Source organism: Beta vulgaris, chromosome 3 (assembly GCF_026745355.1).
Source record: "Beta vulgaris subsp. vulgaris cultivar EL10 chromosome 3, EL10.2, whole genome shotgun sequence".
Taxonomy (NCBI): Eukaryota; Viridiplantae; Streptophyta; class Magnoliopsida; order Caryophyllales; family Amaranthaceae; genus Beta; species Beta vulgaris.
In genome coordinates this window covers 29,934,329-29,947,036 of record NC_079204.1, presented here as the reverse complement: position 1 = coordinate 29,947,036, position 12,708 = coordinate 29,934,329, and the positions used below count along the sequence as shown (strand labels likewise).

Here is a 12,708-nt window from a genome sequence, read left to right as displayed (position 1 = left end):
GGTGAAATATTTCTTTGTTGGTTGTTGGACTTGTTGTAAAAGGAGCTTGATCTATTCCCTTTGTCATTTGCTTATTGTCTTCGTGGTAATGTCGCTGCTTTATTCTTGACTGTCAACCGTGTCCATCATGATTGTACATAATATAATTCAAATAAAGTTGACTTACTTACGTTTGATGAGTTTGTTGTGTCTTTTTTGTTTTTGTTTTTTTCCTTTAATTTTGATATAAGGATAATTAACAAATTCTTGGTTCTCTATATCTTTCACGTTTTTGATAAATTAAATTAAGTACCGAAGAGTTATGTTGATAGCATTAATTGAAAACGAAAATACAAGCTATAAGACGTACATCCAAACAATAAACGACAATTAAACAAATCTTAAAATGAGCTACACTAACTCTTACAACCCAATCAAAATAAAACAGACTAGACATTACAAACTATTGTACCAGTCCAACGTTCTATGCAGAGGATATGACGGAAATCACATACGGAACCTCCCTTGGGCGTTTGTTGATGGAGATGACCTTTGTGTCTTGCAGCTGAAAGACGGATGACAAGTGATATATGTTGACGACAAATTAAACCAAACTGATCTCCGAAGATGGTTGGCAAAATTTTTTCTTGTGAAACCGCTGGTTCACAAGATAGTAAATCCCAATACTACATTAAAAGGCAAAGGCAACACAAAAATCGTTGCAATAGGTTCAAAAGTCTTTGCAACAGACCTATTGCAGCGGTTTTGAACAGTTGCATTTGAAGGCGTTGCAATAGGCCTAGTGCAACGACTTTTGGGACCTATTGCAACGGCTACAACAAAGCTGTTGCAATAGATGTAAAGAGTCGTTGCATCATCTATAAGGTCTATTGCAACGCCTCTGTATCTATTGCAGCACCATCCGATAGCTATTGCAACGACCCTAATATTCATACTGTGTCCCATTTTGGCTTTTATAGCAACGCCTCTGTATATATTGCAACACTATCATATAACTATTGCAACGCCTTTATGACAAAAAATTTTTTCATTTTTTTGTGGGGATATTGCAACGATTATTACTGTAACCTACCGAAAACCTATAATATTACAGCCTGGATATATATTAGTAACGATGCAACAAATGCAAAAATACTCTTGAAATGCCAAAAATAATTTTCATATCCATTATAATTTCCAAAACTAATTAAATTAGTATACATGATAAATCCTAATTAACGAAAATTAATGTACTTAATCAAACCCAACTAATAAATTTTTGTTTTAATACCACAAATACTTCTAATAAGTACATATAGATCATTTTCCTTCTAGCCACCAAGTACCGCATCACTATAATATAGCTAACTAAATCTGGCCGATAGTATGTATAGTGAGACGTCTACGTTTGATCTCCTCCAGTTGGTTCATCATTCACCTAAAAATTCATTTATTGTAATAGTTAGTAAACGTACACCATCAACAACATAGAAAAAAAGAGAGAAAATTACAGTACTCCTATTATGTCCTAATCTAGCATGAAGAGTATCTAAAGATAATTTATGTGAGGTATTGACTGCAATAGAGATAGGATAAGAATGAATGAATTGAATGGAAGGACCAGCCATGAAGACATTCAAAAAATACACACCTCCAACCTTATTACCAAAAGCAAGTTTCTTGTTGACCAGATAGGATAAGAGAGTGACCTTAACTCAAAAAAGAAATGATAATTACATATTTCTTTGGACACCACAAAAGTCAGATTGGAAGTCGAATATAGAAGTAAGAAACTACAAAGCTGCGCTAATCGTATTAATTTAGCTAAGGCGTATGAGCACAATTAAGCACCAAAACATGTTCGAGATAACTTACTATAGACATTTGTTAACTAGTCATATATAGACAAGTTGGTGCATCAATATTTAACACACGCAAACATACAAAAGAAACAAAAAGTTATCTCTTTAGCTGATTCGGACCAGCTCATTTGCTTCATATAAAGTATGCATTAGGGAGAAAGAGTCCAGGAAAAAATCACAAAATGTCAAGAGAAGGGGGGATAAAACTCAACATCAGTGCCATCTCCATAAATAACATTCTCACCACATCACAACCCCCGCCAAACTAAAAATCAGGAAAAAAGAATCAGAAAAAAGAAGAAATGAATAGAAAGCCGAAATGCAAACAAGCAGAAGCCATCATTAGAGAACATAGTTGCAGCAGCAATCAACACCTAGTGATGACAGAAATGATTCAATCCACTATCCTGAAATTCCCCAATACTTGCAGCTTACATCACCAAAAATTTCACCTTCAACTAATAGAATTATAGTTCACTCAAGATCTGCATCCAGGAACCACCTAAAGCAGAGCACTATCTTGGATAACAATTTTCAAGTCATGGACACGAAGCTACATATGAATGTGGGCTAACTAGCTAGTACAAGAGTTTATGGATGAATAATGATATCAATCTGACACTGCAGTGAACTACAACCCAATACCCACATACAGAAAGTTCTTTCCCAATGAGCTCTCACACAACAAACATATTTCCAGAAATTTGTTTATCTATAAAATTCAATCAGACTATGTGAGCACAGAAAAAGAACGAACCCTGAACGCCTTCCATATCCACCACAACATATTAATAAAGGAAAGTGAAAAGCATTTCAGAAAGAGATTGTATGCTTGCGTCTTGTCTACTTGGGCTCGTTTATAGGTACAGAAGATGACGCCTATAGAAACTTCAACAGCTAGGCTAACATGCAACAGTTACTAAATCAGGGTCAAGTGCATTCAGTAAGTGACAAGCAAACTGCTCGTGAAAGAAAAAAAACCATTTATTTATGTTCCAACAAAGGGATCAACCGGTAAACATAGCTAAGTCTTACCAATTCCGTAGTCTAAAATACGCAATCAAGTACAATTTTTGTTGGTATCAATCCTAATTATATCTTTATATACTTACGATGTCAAAACAAGTAAGTGATTGATTGACAATTACAAAAGCCGATTGAATAACCAAAGCCATGAAACAGATGGGGGCCTCCTCTCAAGCTTCCCTATGGATTATTAATTAGATAGATAGGAAAGGATACCACTAGGCATGAAAGAGGAAAAAAAACAGGTTTAAACAAAATATAAAACATAAAACTCAAGTTATCCTTGCCTCTAAAGCTATGTCCTTTATATGATGGGTCTACAACATATTTCAAAGATAGACAAGAGAAAAATTTATAAAAGAAGTTTTGTAATCCACACCATTTGTACAAGGCATCAGCACGTGGATAATCTCACCTATTTTTGACCAATACACCCATACTCGAGGGTTAAAAATGGTAGACTAGCTGGAAGTTATCCTAGATGGTGAGTCTAACAAAATAATCAATGATTTACAAGGACTTCAAATCCACGTACTAGCCAATAAACCATTGAAAAGCCACCCATGTTCTTTAATGCTTAGCCTCCAATACAAGTGACCTTGGTCAAGGATATTAACATAAACAAAGTCTAACTCTCAAAATTCAAGCTATTCACATTAAGATGTACTTCCTCAATAGGACAGGTCGGCTGCATGATAACGGAACACTACTAACAAGATGAAAGCAAACCATATTCTTGAAATTATACTCTTCACAACCCAAAGTGGTCAACAATCTAACATAAGCTAGGAAGAGCAAAGGAAACAACTCACTTGTGGTCGTTGCCGCTGATGATACAGGTATTGCATCAGACGACGCGCACATACACTTCCTGTGTCATAAGGATTCTTCATGGCAGCCATTTGTTGTTGTTGAAGATGTTGTCTCAATTGTTGTTGTTGGTGCTGTTGCTGTAACTGAGCACGCTGCACTGGTGGCATTGCCTGCAACATTTGTTGTTGTTGTCGTAGTCTCTGTTGCTGAAGGATAGCCTGCAACTGTGGGTTATGGCTTTGCAACTGCATTGGATCCTGCCTCTGCAGCAACTGATGAAAAACCTGCTGCTGCAAGATAACTTCTTGCTTCACATCCAACCGTGGTTTCTTCTACAGAAGGGATAAATTAGTAGGGTCTTGGATGAATGAGTTGGGAATCCTTAATCCCATTGAAAGCGAGAGTTGGCCTGTTTGAGATCCTTGCAATGATGAAGGACCAGATGCCCCTTGAGGATACTGCTGTTGACTCTGAATAGCTTGCTGAGAATTAGGGTCATGATGAGAACCCTGCTGCACCGCTGTTGGTCCATCTATCACAGAGGAACCAGAAACACTAATATTATTGGATGAAAATGACATTGGTGATGCTGGCAATCGTAAGTAGGATCCTGTGTTGATGCTGACACTTCTTTGCAACTGGGGACCTCCTGAGAAGGCTGAGTTTGCAGCAGTGACCAAAGAACTAGCTCCAACACTTGGCCCTGAATTTGCCACACTATTCAAAACTGTCTGATTCACATCACCAGAAACTGAGCCTAGGTTCGAGCACCCTGTTCCAGAAATTGAATTGGCAGAGTTCCCAAAAGACGAACTCAAGTGAGAGTTAATTACATTCTGAGACTATCCATCTCCTTGGAAAAAAAATACCAGAACTTGCTGAAGATTGAGACAGTCCTACCCGAGAAGGTGCCACGAGCGGCACCAACCCCTAATGGTTAGAATCCAAATAGCTCTCCAAAGCCACACCTGACTTCCCCTCTTTTCACCAAAAAATATACCCAATTTCCTCAAGTAGAGCTACACACAGAAACCCATAATAGAGTCCTCATAGAATACCTCGCAAACACAATAGTGGAACAGATAATGTAATCAAAACCCAACACTATAACAAACTACCCAATCCAAAATTATCAAGGAATTGATGGTTATGGAATAAAGGAAAACAAAATTATCAAAAAAAAATCCACAATTTTTTTTAACTTGAATGAAATATGTTCATTTCAATTATTACAACAAAATAGAGCTGCTGCTAATAAACATAACAGAGGACAAATTCAAGTAGGAAAGTCTGGAATATAGCTTGAATTATTCACTTACAATAGTTTACAGATTCATGAGCTTCTTCTACCTTCTAACTTCAAGTTTCTCTCTCTTAGAGCTTTCCCCAAACACTTGGTGTGCCTATCAAAACCCACTTTAGATACAAAAAATTATAAATTGTATATAGAACACAATGAAATTATATTATCAGAAATTTTCATTCACAGGCTGAAAAATCTATTAACTGTTCACAAGCATTCCAAAACTACATATGCATTCGTCAATAATCTGCACCCTAATATCATTTCCAAAAACTAGAATTTTCATAAAATTAAAATCGCAATCCCTAATTAGAGGAAAAAATAATAAAAAGAAAACTCGAATCAAATGCTAAAAATCGACATAAAGAACCCTAAAAGTCTAATGCTAAACCACAATTCAATAACTTGGAATGTGAATCAAATGGAAATACAGAATGACAAATACCAAAAACCCACACAAACTTACCGATTTCGCTGAAAGTTCAAAGAGGTGCGAGGTCGAACTTTCGATCTCTTCGTCTTCCCATCCTTCTCTCATATACATCTGTTTGCTATTTTGTAAGAAAAGCCAAAATTCATCTCTTTCTAATTTATGAAGCTTGCCTAGTAGTTTTTTTTTGTTCGCAGCACCGTAGACTTGGTTTGAAATTTCTGAAAAAGATAGAGAGGGAAATATAAAACATTGAACGCATATTTCAAATTTCTAAAAAAAATGATTAGTTTAGTTGTTGCAACAATTACCTTACCTATTGCAATGGCTAGGGCCAACCCGTTGCAATAGCTACCCTCTTAGTGGTGGAAGTTCTATTTCCGTTGCATTAGGCCCTTACTATTGCAACGGTAGTGAAAATGTCGTTGCATTAGCTTTTTTAAGTTGTTGCATTTGATCAAAAATGTAGTAGTGAGGCCATTGAAATGAGGACTATTCGATCCTAAGATTCTAAAGATGAAACTACCACTGAAATTACTTTCTCGCGACTTCGTACCATGCACAAAGGGCATCATAAGTTTCTCCTCAAGAGGCAGAATCTCGGCATTTGTGGAGGTCGAAACTTATCCCAATTTAAATTGGAGGGCCTATCACGAGATGCATTTTTGAGTTATCATGACTCCCAAAGTTATCACAGATGCATAGGGTGAAATGAATTTCTTCAACTCATCACCCAACACATGATTTGAAGATTGCAATCGAAACTTGATATATCCTTAAATAAGAAGGATGAAACACCACAGATTTAGGTTCAAACTGAAACTGGGAATAGGGATCTTGATAGGGATAGATACCTCTATTTTTCACCAACACATAGATACCTAAATCTCTACCTATCAAATCATGATGAACTCCAGGATGAACTACTCCATTGATCTATTGATTTCCTAGATTAGTCCTTGTCATAGCAAAAACCATATCTACTTAGCAAGACAAATACACATAAACGAAGGCAAAACCGTAACTGATTGATGCATAAAACTCCCTCAAAACTAACAACTTCCATTGTTGCCGTCGCTGGAACCACAAGCATGTTGCGCGACGCTCTGTGCAACTGCTGTCGAACCGTCAATGCTCCATACTCTTGTGGCACTGCAGCTAAATCGCTAGGGTTTCACCCCCAAATCTTCATGTATGGTAACAAAGATTACAAAGGAAAACACTTAGAGAGGTACCACAAAGCAAAGAAAAGGGTGCATCGGGGTTTGGTCCACCACGCCTACTACATCGCCTACTTTGTTGCGACCCTGATCTAGACTACTAAGAGTCGAAGCTAACTAGAAACGAGGAAGGGGAAGGGAACTACTCTACACTAGGGAAGGGGAAAACGACAACCAGGGGAGGGGGGAATGGGTGACACGAGGAGGGAAAACCAACAAAGGGGGGAAAGGAAAAGGGAAACCAACGAACAGGGGAGGGGGAAGGGAGGACACAAGAAAGGAAGAACCACCGAACAAGGGACGAGGCGATGAACAGGGGAGAGGAAAGAGGAGACACAGGGGAGGGGAACGACAAAGGAACTAGGTGGGAGAAGAACTAAACCTAACTAGATAACGACGTGGCTAGGTTTGCCGACGACAAGGCGAAAAGGCCAACCAGCGATCTTAGGGTTTCGATTAGGGAGTTTTTGGCCTCGAGAGAGATGTTGTATAGACATGTACCATATTGAATCTATCTAGAAGTTTGTGTGGAAACGGCAGAAGATATTTTGTGTGACAATAGTAATATTTCAATATTTACACTCTCCATATATTTCAAAAGTATTAGTAAAAGATTTTCAAAATAAGGCACAAAATGACAAATTCGATTAGTAGTTAAATTATTTATGTATCTTTTACAATTAAAATTAATTCATTTATATGAAAGCATGTAAGATTGATTAACGATAAAAGTTAAAATTAATAGACACATATATCAATACAAATGTTATTTCATTATAGATGACAAAAATAAATCGTCACTACTGCGTAATTGACCTAAGTAACATTCTATGGTGACAATTTTTGAGATCCAATTTTCATTGACATATATGGAACACATTTTTTAACACTTTATTGATATATTAGTAATACTTTTTCATATATGGTAAGATTTTTTTTATATGTAAACTTTTAAGTGAACACTTTTTGATATATAACACTACAAGGTAATACTTTTTAATAGGTAATTAACATCTCAAATTTAGAGGGTAACACTTTTTATGTAGGTAACAAATTATATAAAGAATGTAAAATTTTGTAACCATATCATATAGCTTAATTATAATTAGAAAAAATTGACAATAGAGGTCTGAACCTTGGACGATAATTTTTAAGAAGTTTGAACTATTGATTAACCTGTGTAGGTCCCAACTTTAGGGGGTCTTAACTTTTAGCGGGCCTCGGTGACTTGAAACTGACCATTTTTTTTAAAATCTCACCTAGTTCCTACTTCCCTCCCTCAATTAACCCTTCTGGTGTGACCCAAGTTTTACAAGTTATGACCTATTAAGCCAGTTTCAAGTCACTAAGGCCCGCTAAAAGTTAATACCCCCTAAAGTTGGGACCTACACAGGTTAATCAATAGTTCAGACTTTTTAAAAATTATCACCCAAAGTTGAGACCTCTATCGTTAATTATTCCTTATAATTATTCATTATTCAATAATGAGGTTTAGTGTATAGAGTATAGGGTTTCGACTTTAGAGTATAGGGTATAGGGTATAGGATTTGGGTTTGGGAGTGTGGTGTACATTTGGACCAAAACTCATAGAGAAAATGTTTGAATTTGAATTTTGGGAAATAGGAACACGGTAACATCCTTCCCAAAAAGTTTTGGAGGTAAAATTTATTGATACTCTCGAGTCTCAAATGAAAACAAAAATCACTTTTTGTAAAAATCCCCAAATGTTTTCATCTCTAATCACTCTTACTCCATCCCCCACTTTCCAAACTCAACTCATGCGCACAATCCTAAATTTCATCACTAGAGGTGTTCAACGTGCCGACGGCCCATTTTCAGCCTTGATCCGGCCCGTTCGTAGGAGGGCTTTGGAGGGACGAGCTCAAAAAGGGGCGGGCAAAAAACGAGTTGTATGAGAAATCTAATGGGTCTGGCTGAAAATGGGCTTAAAGAGGGTTGAAAAAAGGCTCTCTCTCTCCTACATCCTTGGGCTCTCATGTGCTTATTAGTCGTGTAATCTTTTGCCATTTTTACTAATTCAACTCATTCTCTCTCCTCCTTCCTTTAACTCTCATAGGCTTTGAATTTCATTTTTTGCTGCTACCTAAGTTTCTGCACCTCATCACTGCTTATCTTCTCCTTAAAGACGAAGATCAATGCACAACAATGACAACACTGTTGTCGATTGAAGAAAAATGTCGAGGACAGAGAAAATTGGTTTGCTACAATAGGGGATCAAACTGAAGCTCCATAAAAGAAGAAAGTCTAGGAGAGAAAATGGGTTTGCTTATTTTCAAGGAGATTTAATTAATCTGTGAAAGTTTAGTAATAGTGAATCATCACTTTAGTCTAGTAGGTCGATGAAGGAGATAAGTAAAGCAAATGAGATATAAAAGTTGATTGACAGATAATCAAACATCATGCTATTTCCTTTTCAGAAAAAAAAGATAATAAACATCAAGGAAAATGCATAACAAATTAATGTATTAATGTAAGTAATTTTAACAGGACATAAAAATGCCAAATGGGTCTTTTCGAGCCGGGCTTTAAGGACCAATATCCAACCCAACCCGTTAACTTACCTATATGGCGCGTCCTAAAAGCATTAAGCCCAGCCCAACTCGAACCCAACCCGTTGAACACCTCTAGTGGAAAATAATTGGAGCCTGCCACGTATCATCTAAATGAGTACTCTGACATGGTGCCATGTAAGTTTCGACTTGACGTTTCTCTTTTCTGTTCTAATGAACCCAAAAAGTTATATGAGGTTTTGATTCCTTAATCATCTGATTAGAATATCATTGTTTTACCACAAAGGTACATTACCTTTTTGTAAACAATGTCCAAATCCAAATAGTAAATACTTTTGCCTCATTAAAAGTTTGTAAAATGTAAAATAAAAGTACAACCCCACCCTTTATTATATGACTCCAAATTTCTAACATTTGTAAGTTATAACATACTTTGGAGCCTTAAACTTTTTACAATCTTCTTAAAAGTCTCATATAACCCTCATTGAGTTCCATAAATCCCCTAGTCATAACTTATAGTAATAGTTAGAGGCATGGGAAACCTCTAAATGGACACCATCAAAGTCACTTAAGTCGTCTTATTTCCTAGTGTTTTCCTTGTTCTTTTGAACCTCGGAGCATCTGTGACATTGACAACTTCTTCCTCCAAACCTCTTCCTTCAATACAATCCTTGTTTTGTTTTCTTATACGTTCCCAGTTGATTATGCCATTGATTGAGACAAAGATTATGATTTTCAATCAGAGAATGCAGAAGATTTTGCACTTTTCTTGAATAACTTGAATTGTGTAATTTAAATTTTCTATTTGAAAATCGAGATAATTCATTCCATAAATTACACCATCCCATTACCCTAAATACTCAAATGCAATTAATACTTTAGATTTGGTAACAGTAAATTTAGATATTTCACTCCCTGATCTACCCCTCGCTCATTACTTCTTGTTCTTAAAAGTAAAATTGAATAGTTTTGAGTATCTTGAACTATTCAAGTCTAGCCCTTAAGAGCATCATTAACCACAATTGGAAATTAAGATCATGGTGGTGATTGAAAAAAAATAGCTCTTAACCACAATTGAAATAAAGATTGTGGGATGATTGGAGGTGATTGGGGAAAAAATGTGATAGGGTGATTCAATTGCTGATCAGGCGTGGGAGTGGGACCCACTACCTGGTCATCTATTCGTATATTTTTTTTGCTGACCTCAACGCAAAACGCAGCGTTTTGTGTAGAGGTCAGCCAAAAAAAATTACTTTTTTGACGCTGCAGCTGGTAGCTGACACGCGTGTCAGCGCCAGTTGGAGCGTGACATTTGTCACGCACGCCGCCAAGTGTCAGCTTCTTATTGGTTTTTAAAATATAACCGTTGTAAATTTTACAACGGTTATATTTTAAAAATATAAAAAAAAAACAACGACTCTATTAGTTTTTCGAGATCTATAAATAGAGACCCATTTTGCTATATTTTGGGCACACTTAATTTTCTCCCTCTTCACTAATTTCTTCTATTTGTTCTAACTCTTCTTCAATTGCTCTTTATTTTCAAATTCTTATAATTATGGATCCTAATCATCCTAATTATATAAAAAATCAACCCCAAAATCGCTCAAAAAACCAAATGCCTAGGCAACAAAATCGTTTAATTAGCTCTCAAAATCAGTCAAATTATCGCCAACCTTCTCAAAATTAATCAAAATTTCGTCAACCATCTCAGATAAATACCAATCAAAGAGGAGAAAATTCTCAAAATTATTCTCCTCAATATGATAACCTCTACCATGAATCCCCATCTGAAAATGCCAACCTATCATATCGTCAACTTGATCCTAATTATGGATTTTCTCAATACCAAGAAGATGCATCTCCGAACAATGATGTTGATGATGATGGTGGTGAATACGAAGAAGAAGGTGATGGTGATGATGTTGGTCAATACCGTGAAGATGATGATTCTGATGGTTTTGATGACTTTGTTCAGGGAACTCAATCATTTTCGCAATTACTATCAGGTAATCGATCTCAACAACCACCGCAAAGACAACCCGTTCAATCACAAAACCCACTGATCCCAGCCACAAGTTCTTGTGGTAAGAGGGTTTGGAGTGAAGATGAACTCCTGATCTCCGAATTTATGAACACGACTCTTGATAAGGTGAATGGGACGAAGCAAAAGAAAAATGTCTTCTGGGGAAAAGTTTGGGAACCTTTCGAGGAAGGAAGAATAGCACACTCAACAGAAATTGCTCCAAGAAATGCTGATATGGTGAAAGGTCGTTGGAGTAGACTTGCTCCAGCGGTATTAAGGTGGGCTGCATTTTATGATGAAGCTCTTGCAAGAAAGAAGAGTGGTCAAAACGATAATGATGTTTTGAGAGAAGCTCATTTATTGCATAATAGGAAACATGGTAGGTTCATCCTTGAACATGCTTGTAAAATGTTGAGGAAGTTTCGAAAATGGAGGTCAATAGTTATAAAATCAATGGAAAATCCACGTGGTCGGCCCGAAAATCCACAAGAAAATGTTGATTCACCTGGCAGCGGAGGAAGCGGTAAGAGGACAATAGTTGATGGAAGTGACTCAATGCCCGAGACACGTACCTACTAGTGGTGAAGGAGGTGAAGTGGATCCACGTCCTTATGGCACTAAGAAAGCGATGTCTAAGCTCAAAGGGGTGTCTGGTCAGACAATTGAGTGTTTTAGTACATTCAATGAAAGGCTTCAGATCCATTCAGAGGGTAGGACTGTAGATGTTGAGAGAGAAGACAGAAAGTTGGAGGTTTAAGCAAGGAAAGTTGATGCAAAGGAGGCAGAAATAGCGTTGCAAACCAGGATGTAGAAAGTGCAAGAGTATCATAAGAACATGGATTTGCTACAAGCATTGTATGCAAAGGAAAATCGAACAACATTTGAGGAGGGTGTGATTCAGACACTAACAACATGGTTGAAGAATAATCCAATTTTTCAGTGATTTAGTTTATGTTTTAATTTAAGTTTAGGGTTAAGTTTTAGTTTTAAGTTCTAGTTTGAATTTTAGTTTATGTTTTAGTTTAAATTCTAGTTTATGTTTAGTTTTAAATTTTAGTTTATGTTTTAGTTTTAAATTTTAGTTTATGTTTTAGTTTTAAATTTTAGTTTATTTTTTAGTTTTAAATTTCTGTAAAAGTTAACATTTGTATGTTTAAGTTCATTTAATAAAAAAAAGGTTTAAAAATGTACTTGTGTAAATTTTAAGCTTTACTTATTATATGAATTGACATATGAATACAACTTTTTACATGATTGTACTATTTTTAACATTATTGTTCTACTTTCAACATTATTGTACTACTTTTTACATTATTGTACTCATTGGTGTATTATTGTTCTGCTTTTAGCATTATTGTACTACATTGATGTATTATTGTTCTGCTTTTAACATTATTGTACTGCATTGATGTATTATTGTTCTGCTTTTTACATTATTGTACTTCCCCTTACATCATTTTATGCTATATAACTCAAGCATCCTTGTTCACAATTTTCTCACAGCAAACCAAACACAAT

General features: G+C 36.1%; 1 pseudogene; it reads left to right on the top strand.

Moving 5' to 3' along the window:
- The first annotated feature begins 10,650 nt into the window (after window positions 1-10,650).
- LOC104902992 (glutathione S-transferase T3-like) lies at window positions 10,651-12,092 on the top strand (annotated as a pseudogene).
- The last annotated feature ends 616 nt before the right edge of the window (window positions 12,093-12,708 follow it).